We start from the raw sequence: 9,313 nt of genomic DNA on the forward strand, positions 1-9,313 counted from the left end.
TCCGACAGGTTAAACAGTGAAACAGAGCACACACCTGGAATACTGTAAAACAGATGTTTCATCTATAACAGATTACAGTAAAGTATGCTCACATAGTATATTCAGTTTTACGCATCGAGTAATATTTTTGGATTATATTACAAATGTTGACCTAACTTTTATTAAACTTAGTGAGACATTATCCAGGGTTGTCAAACTCATTTTCACAGAGGGCCACATCAGTATAATGGTTACCCTCAAAGGGCCAGATGTAACTGTCATACAGAATAAATGTAACCTAATATAATGTAAATTAAAGGTAACTTCTCCGTAACATATTGCTAAATAACTTTCTGTAGTTATTACTTATTCAATTTCACTCATCGCATGATGCTTATACAATGATACACAGCGATCTAGTGGCGGTGCCGCCACTTAGTGGGTAACACAATACCCACAAAAAGAAACAGATATTTCAGACTCAACTCTCACCTCTCAACTGTCTTGTGATTGGCCAGTACCCGGAAGTGACATATTCAGCACTCCCACTCTCAGAAGCGCAGCTCCCCCCTCTGGGCGGTGGATGCACTGCTACTCATTATCAAAACATTGTTTTAACAGTGTTTAAAAATAGTTTCGTCACGACTCCCCACCGCAGTCCCTTTTATGACTTTGACCCGGAGTCAGAAGACACTGTCGCTCGTGAAACACCTCCACAACGGACGTTATTCTTCTTCTGCTGTTCAATGTACGCAACCGGTAGTGCCCGGAGCAGGAGGATCTGCTGTTCCGGAGAACCGGTGTTTACGTAACCGGACCGGGTTATTTCAGAGATCTCACTGAGCCCAAAATTACAATAAAACACAGCGTTCTCAGCAGTGGCTGAACTGTTTGTTTTGAACCTTCAGGGCTTCTTAAACAAGGTAATGATGCAGATACACACTAAAAAACAGCGTTGATTTGAACTTCCGGTCTAGGTCCGCTTTAAAGCAGCATAGACCTATTTTAACACAGATTTTTAAGACTAATCAATCACTCACGGGCCACATAAAAGACGTGGTGGGCCACATCTGGCCCCCGGGCCTTGAATTTGACACGTGTTATAGACTGTCTAGAACGCTTCATCCTGATATAGGAGAAAAGATGTCAACACCTTAGACCAGTGTTTCCCTCTAACTCTTCATATAAGGAACAACTTTATAAAGATAACAAACCATTGGGACATGCTCTAACTTTTCATTCCTCAGCGTGTACACAGAGCATAGCCTAATATTAGCCAATGAAAATTAACAGGGCTCACTAACCTGGTATTCGACATATAAATCTGGGTGACGACACTGCAGGTGTTTTATGAAGCTGGAGATGTTTCCTCCTTTGGCTCCTATAGCTTGGCTATATTGCTTCACAGTCTGATCTAGAGTTCGGTTTTTAGAGCAACGTTAGCCACCGCTGGGGCCCGGTGCTTCTGCCATGGTGAGTATGTTGTCTCGTGTTTGTGACTGTAAACCGTGCGCGTGTGTGGGCTAGACAGAACTTTAGCTTGTTGTTTGTTTTGAAGTGAATTTCTATCGAAACAGAGCTGTCTTCATGGAGTTTGTTCTTGCCGGCAGAAACCCACAAACAGCCAATCAGCTATCAGACGGACGGACCCAGCGTGTGGAAACAGCCTATCATATCCCCGGACGTCACCAGTAACAGGCCAATAGCCAATCATTGAGCAGCTGTATAGTTCGGTTGCAGTGGTTGCAATGTGGGAGTAGCATGCAATGAGAAGTCGGAGGCCGGGAGGAGAGTAGTCGCGGCCGCTATAGTGGAAAATGGCACCGGTATATCGTAATCCACGGTAGAATGTCTTGTAGAATTTCTAGTATCGTGGGTACTGTGGGTATCGTGCAACTCTAGTACAGAGATATTGAGGAATCAATCATATCTTAATTTGATGTGTTTTTTCTTTTATAAATCTTAAAGCGGACCTAGACCGGAAGTTCCAATTAACGCTGTTTGTGTGTATCTGTGCCATTTCCTCGTTTATGAAGCCCTGAAGGTTCGAACACCACTGTGCGAAATACAGGGGGTCTGGGGGGGTTAGACCCCCCTGATTAACACTCAAGACACCCTGAAGGCCTCAAATGCAACATTTGAGGGTGTTCTAAACATATTACAGTGTAATTGGAAAGCATGTTCTTTTCCTAAAGTTTTTTGTAATTTCAGTTTTACATATATGATCTACATATATAATACACTTTTCATTCTTTCTTATCCTTTCTAACCAGACAATTATTTTATCTCTAATTGTGTATTTTTAATGTTTTAAAAATTGCTTTCCAAATGGTGCTGTGGAAAAGGCCCACACAAGCCCACATCTGACAGGGAAGATAGCCAATACTGCAGGGTGGCACCTGGGGTGGTGAAACAGTATTGCGCAACAAATGGGAGATGGGGACCCCCCAATTATTAATGGGTATTTCGCACACTGTTCGAAACCATCAGTTCAGCCACTGCTGAGAACGCTGTGTTGTATTGTAATCTCGGGCTCAGCGGGATCTCGGAAAAAACCCGTTCTGGTTACGCAGGCAGCATTTCTCCTGAACAGCAGATCATCCTGTTCTGGGCACTAGTCCGGGCACATCTGGTTACGTACATTGAACCACAGAAGAAGAAGAATGTCAGTTGTGGAGGTGTTTCACGAGCGACAGTGTCTTCTGTCTCTGTGTCCGACTCCGTGTCAAAGGCGTAAAAGGGACTGTGGTGGGGAGTCGTGATGAAGCCATTTTTAAACATTGTTAAAACAATGTTTTGATAATGAGTAGCAGTGCATCCACCGTTCCAGAGGGGGAGCTGCGCTTCTAATGCTAATTACATCACTTCCAGGTATTGGCCAATCACAAGACAGTTGAGAAAGCTCTCGTTGGCTGGCCAATCACAACACAGTTTGTCTTCTGGGGGTGAGATTTCAGTCTGAAACCCCGCGACTGATGAGAGCTTCAGTGAGGAGAGATTTCTATCGGCTCATTTACAGCAACTAGGAGGTTTTTGACCATAAAAACCAGTTAATGTATGTAAGTAGACCTCCATAACTAACATATATGTGCGCTAGGATCACTCTATGAGAGCTTTAAGTAAAAAATGGGCTGCAAAATATTCAGCAACTTTGTCTTAAACTGTTTTCAGGCATGTTTTTTAAAAATGGCCCTTTTTGTGTTCACGTTCAAGGACTGCAGCAGGAGATTATCTGTGTCTGATATTCATAATAGCAGGAAAATCATTCATGCTGTCAATGTTCCAGTGATTATCCTGCTGGATTCTCTCATGTGTTCACTAACATATTTTCTACTAGGGGGCACTGATGTCTACGGTGATGTCTTTGTGCTCTTGTACTTCCCCTCTGGACTATTTCAGGAAAAGATACACATTTATTTACATGTTTGTATCCAGATACAGTCATTGGTCACAGGTTTTATTTTTCTTTAAAAAACATTTTATATGGGGACCAGCTTTTTCAAGACGATAATCCAAGTTGTGCCTAATAGAACATTTCTTTCTATTTTTACTGCTATTTCTGTAACAGCTAAATCAGCCCTTTTCAAGAGATATGACATCTGTGGATATTTGCATGTATTTCAGTTAAAACCCAACATTTCAGTGAAAGCATATTTATAGTACCAAGTTACAAACAACAAATTATCCTTCATAAAATCTAGAAAAGGGGTTTCATCCACAATCATCTGACGTACAGAGAATTGTTAATGATGATATTATTTGTTGTTATTTTTAGTAACATGCATTCAACCTTTCAACCATTCCTGATTCAGAACTTGCATCTGTGTGTAAACAGATGGATTCATGCCAGTGTTTACTTTACTTCTATACTCAACAAAATATATAAACGCACAAACTTGAAATGGTGAACAAAAATAGAATGTCATGACATTTGCTCAGATATGTTTTGGTCAAACCCAGTAGTCCAGTGTCACTTGGCCACTCCTATTGACTAAAATCTCAGATTGAGCATTTCAACTCACAAGAGTCATGGAGCATGACAGAGTGGTCATTATGTGTGACCAGTACACAGACACTCCTTATGGTCTGGTCAATAAAAGGGCACACCAAAATGTGGACTTTTGTCACTTGTCAATATGCCACAGATCATGAGGGAGCGTGCCATTGGCATGCTGAGTGCTGGGGTTGAGCGTTACAGCTGTGGCAACACAACTGAATGTGCATCATTCCACTGTCAGCCGCCTGTGAACCGTGCACATGCCCGCTGGACACGTGTTACCATGCCCGCTCAGGATCGGTACATGCGGCTCCAGCACCTCCATGATCGCTTACGCCCAGCTACCAGAACTGCCGGTGAGACTTTTGGTCGGCAAAACAGGCGGATTTCAGCGCAGACAGTCAGGAACCGCCTGCGGGAGGTGAATCTCCGAGCACGTCGACCACACCAGGGTCTCGACCTCACAGCAGCCTAACAGAAATGGATCCAAATGCTCGCAATTTAAAGCCACTTTATTGATAAACTTGTACAGTTATTTATGGATAGTTACTCTGTTTTGTCACATAACAATAACTACAAGTTTTTCTTTGTGCGTTTATATTTTAGTTGAGTGTATATATATAATATAATATATAAAATAAAATTGAGTAAAAGCACAGTAAAAAAAAAAAAAGTGCTGCTTTTCTGTGAGTCAAAGAGTTTCTTTGCCAAGTTTCTCTGACAATAAAACAGTGGGACACCTTATATCACACACACACACACGCACAAACCTGTGTGTGTGTGTGTTTGTGTAACTATCCTTTTCAAGACTTGCATTGACTTCTTAATAGCCCCAAACTTAACTAGCTCTGCGGAAAAGAGGTTATGCCTCATTAGGACCAGGTTTTGGTCTCCATAAGGACTACTGGTCCAGAAAAAGGGTGCACACTCAGGCACACCTATAGAGAAACATATAGATTCAGCAACTCCCCTGATGATGCCGCAATTAAGCGCTACCACATGGAAGCCATTGAGTGTGAAATTGAAAACAGGGACATCATTATAATGCCAGTGCTCTAACTCCATAATGGGAGATTCAGCAGCAGATCAGATAGTCCTTATGCAGACAGCCACTCTGAATCAACATCTCACATATCATTTTAGAAAATGATTTGGCTTATTATTTTTACGTTGAGCTGCAAATCTATGCCGAAGGATGTGGCAGAAAGAAACATCGCTGTGCGTCATTTACAAATGTGGACGTTTTGGACGCTTCTTCAATGTAAGCTCTTACCCAACTCATTTTTGGCAAATCACTGTGTGACACTCGAACAAAGAGGCAGTTACCCATGAAATGCTGCAAATGACTCAGCCTCGAGTTCAAATGGCTGATATAAATAAGCCAAAGCAGCTGTTGCTGTGCCGGAGTCGCAGTCACTTTTAAATGCATTTCCAAACAGCAAGAGGAGCCTAATAATTGATTTGACAAAATAATTAAAGACAAGAAGGGTTGTCTCAAGACAGAAATCAGAGATGGATTACAGGCAGGGGGCTGTGAGGACAGGGGGAAGAAAAATAAACAGAGTGAAGGAGCGTGTCTCATGGATTTCAATAGTGTCAGAAGGTCAACTCTCAAAATGCTGCAGTATATCAACACCATGTGGACAACAGCATGCATAAAAACATATTTTTTTCCTTCCTTTTCTCAAAAGCTTTCAAAGTGATTAGATGTGATTGTTGACGTGATTCTGCTTCTGTTTGGTGCCAAGAACAGAAATTATGTAAAACTATTTATATTCTGAAAAAAGGCTCAAGCAAAACTATCAGACATGACTGATAGAGTGTTTGTGTGTATTCAGCAGCAGCAGTAGCACAGGAGCGAGCAGAGATAAGAAGCATTTATACCATCAAACTGCGGAATGAGCAGCAGAATTCACTTCTTTGTGTTTTCAGTCATTATCCAAAATGTTTGCAGTTCTCTCGCTCCTGGTACAACGTTGTTGTTGCCTCTCTGATTTGTGTCATACAACATGTCAAGATCTAAACACAGCTCTACTGATATTAAAATGAGTACACAAAACAAAAAAAGGTACAACCTAATAAACACAATGAATCAAAAGTAAAAACCAAGGGAAAAAAATAACTATGTCAACTTGTGTGTACACAATAATATCTGATAGTGTGTGTTTTGTTTCATAAAAAGGAAGATAAACGTGATCAGCCTGTCTGGTATTATGTGAGTGAACATGGGAATTAGATATAAAGAAGTTGCTAAATGATAATGATAAGTAACAGACTTAATAATAAATTCCCTCTATCTAAAAGTTACAATGTGTTACCTTACTCTGCAATATTGCAATGAAACCCTGAATAAATAAATAAATAAATAAAATAAAATAAAAATAGTACTGTACAGATTTTAAACCATTTTATAGAATATAACATTTACAAAACTTCTTATATGGGGAACCACTTTTTAAAGATGGCAAACTATCGTGACCCAAATCACAATAGAGAACAAATCTCTGCATAATGTATTGGCTAACTGAGAGCCACATCTGCAACACCTAATGCCATTTTCAATTGGAAACCAATCCAAAGAGATGTTTGGAAAATGAATCAAAATGTATGGAGATAAATATCAACTTAACGGTTGGGAAAATTCTGCGATTTTGTATGGGGACCTAACAAAATTCTGCGGTGACCCATCTGTGGGTCCTGACCCAGACTTTGGGAAATCACTGGAATAGATGATACAAAATTAATTAACTGGTTTTTTTGCTGTTTATCCACTTTACTTGGCTTTGGAGATGGATTGTTCTTTGCGATATTAACACTACATAAACAAAAGCAGTGACAAATTCCCATCCTCTCTGTTTTCTTCTCTCTGCAGTGCCCAGGATACAAGAGGAGGGGGGGGGGGTGATGAGAGGAATGGTTCCAGCCACAGGGGTCGCACCATGTACTTGCAGGGATGCGGTCTTCAAAGAAACCCCAGGAGAAACACAACCTATGTGGCTCTTTTAACCCTCCTTCCCCTCATTTGTCATTTGAAGCCTCTTTGTTGACAACAGACCTGCTGCACTGCTCTCTCTCTCTCTCTCACACACACACACACACACCATCAGCTGTGTGATCCTCTACACTGAAGTTGCTGACCCTCAGACCAAGCAGTGTTTCCCAGATGTTCTCCTTTGTTATATCTGTCACTCAGGTGGCAGAACTTTTACCGCTCTGTATACTACCATGATGGAAGGAACTGAGAGAGTGAGTATTGTCCATTGGGATTCATAACATCTCTTTGGCCGAGGCACTGATATACTGATCTGTCATCTCTTACTGTCTTTCTCTTTTTCCTCACTCCATGTCTGTTCACTGCAGCTGTGACGTGCCTCCTTATGTGTATTTAACGTCTTGTCTGCCCTGTCACCAGATAGTTAGGATGATGTGTGCCCTGCTGCTCCGCCAGGACACGCCGACAGTGGATCCACTGCTGTAGTCTCTGCTGGGGCCTGTGTCTGTCTCTCCATCCCGACATAGCTCCTCTCCCAGGGTTTACATCTCCTCATCCCCTCCCTTTGTCACAGCTTGTCCTGTCATTACTTTTTCTGGCGATCTGATGACAGGAGAGCATCAGGAGGACAAAAAAAAGTCAGTGTGTGTGTGTGTGTGTGTGTGTGTGTGTGTGTGTGTGTGTGTGTGTGTGTGTGTGTGTGTGTGTGTGTGTGTGTGTGTGTGTGTGTGTGTGTGTGTGTGTGTTTAAGCTCACCAGCTTCTTACATTGTAATCAGTGGTGTTGCTGCCGTGACTACGGGGAGCAAATCGCATTAAGATAATTGGGAAACACTTCATGTTGGACAGCTGGAGCCGTGCTGGATTGATTAAATAAATTTGATGTCACAGAGGAAAATCATCCCTCCCAATGTGTGACTCTCTCTCTCTCTGTCTCTCTGTGTGTGTGTGTGTGTGTGTGTGTGTGTGTGTGTGTGTGTGTGTGTGTGTGTGTGTGTGTGTGTGTGCGTGTGTGTGTGTGTGTGTGTGTGTGTGTGTGTGTCTTTGGGAGATTTTCTAGTATAAACACTGATGTGAATCGAGGTTAAGTTGGGCATGAACTGGTTTTGGTTGTAGTTAGTTCTGTCAAACAATGTGGCATCCAAACAAGAATGTGTGTGTGTGCGTGTGTGTGTGTTCTTGTATGTGTATCTTCATAAAGACCAAAAAACCATAAGCAGAGGTGAAAAGTAACGAAATACATTTACTCAAGTTGTTGTATTGAATACTTTTTTTGTGTATTTTGTATTTTTTTATGTACAATTTAAAATCAGGATTTTGTATTTTACTTGAGTACGTATTGACTCAAGTATTGTACTTAGTTACTTTATAAATCCTATCTGTTACTGAGTAAAAATAAAGATTCAGCACAATGGGGAAAATATACACCAGAACCAGACGAATGATGATGTGATTATCACCAGCACTGGCGCCTGAACATGGTGTTCGCCAAAAGTGATGTAATATCCTGTATTTTACTTCTACTTGAGTAATATTTCATCAAAGTAATGGTACTTTTACTTGAGTACAATATTTTAGTACTTTTTCCACCTCTGACCATAAGTAGTAACAACATTTTGGGATTTTAGTGCTTTTCTAGACCGCTGCTTTAGACAACAGTTTTTGCCATTCACCCATTGATTTACTCACATGTTAATACAGCAACCTCGGGTTAAGAGTCCTGCCCAAGGACACATAGGTGTGTAAACTATACTAGCAGTTGAAAGATGACATGCTCTACAACTGATCCAGTCAGTCCAGACATAGTCCATGTTAGAACCACTTGCAGAAACTCATTATGTGAGGTAAGATTAGATATGGATAGATACTAGACATTATCATTATCAGAACCTTCACTTTATTTTGCTGTAGCCAACGACAGGTCGACTTGTACGTCCCATACGCAGCTTCCGGGCTGATGAGTGCAATTGTGCCTCCAGTATGTTTTGATCTTACTGCATTCATCTTGCCATCAATTCTGACCAAAATGTCCTGTGCCTTTGTAGCTCACACATCCTAAAACATCAGCGATCCACCACCGTGTTTCACAGGAGGAATGGTGCACCTTTCATCGTAGGCCTTGTTGACTCCTCTCCAAATGTAGTGTTTATGGTTGTGGTCAAAAAGTCAAATTTTGGTCTCATCACTCCAAATGACTTTGTGCCAGAAGGTTTGAGGCTCGTCTCTGTGCTGTGTATTTTCCAATTCTTAGTTAGTTTGAACACTGATTGGCATTATTATTATTATTATTATTATTATTATTATTATTATTATTATTATTATTATTATTATTAATAGCCATACAAA

The sequence above is a fragment of the Microchirus variegatus genome (assembly GCF_963457635.1).
Source record: "Microchirus variegatus genome assembly, chromosome: 8".
NCBI classification, from domain to species: domain Eukaryota; kingdom Metazoa; phylum Chordata; class Actinopteri; order Pleuronectiformes; family Soleidae; genus Microchirus; species Microchirus variegatus.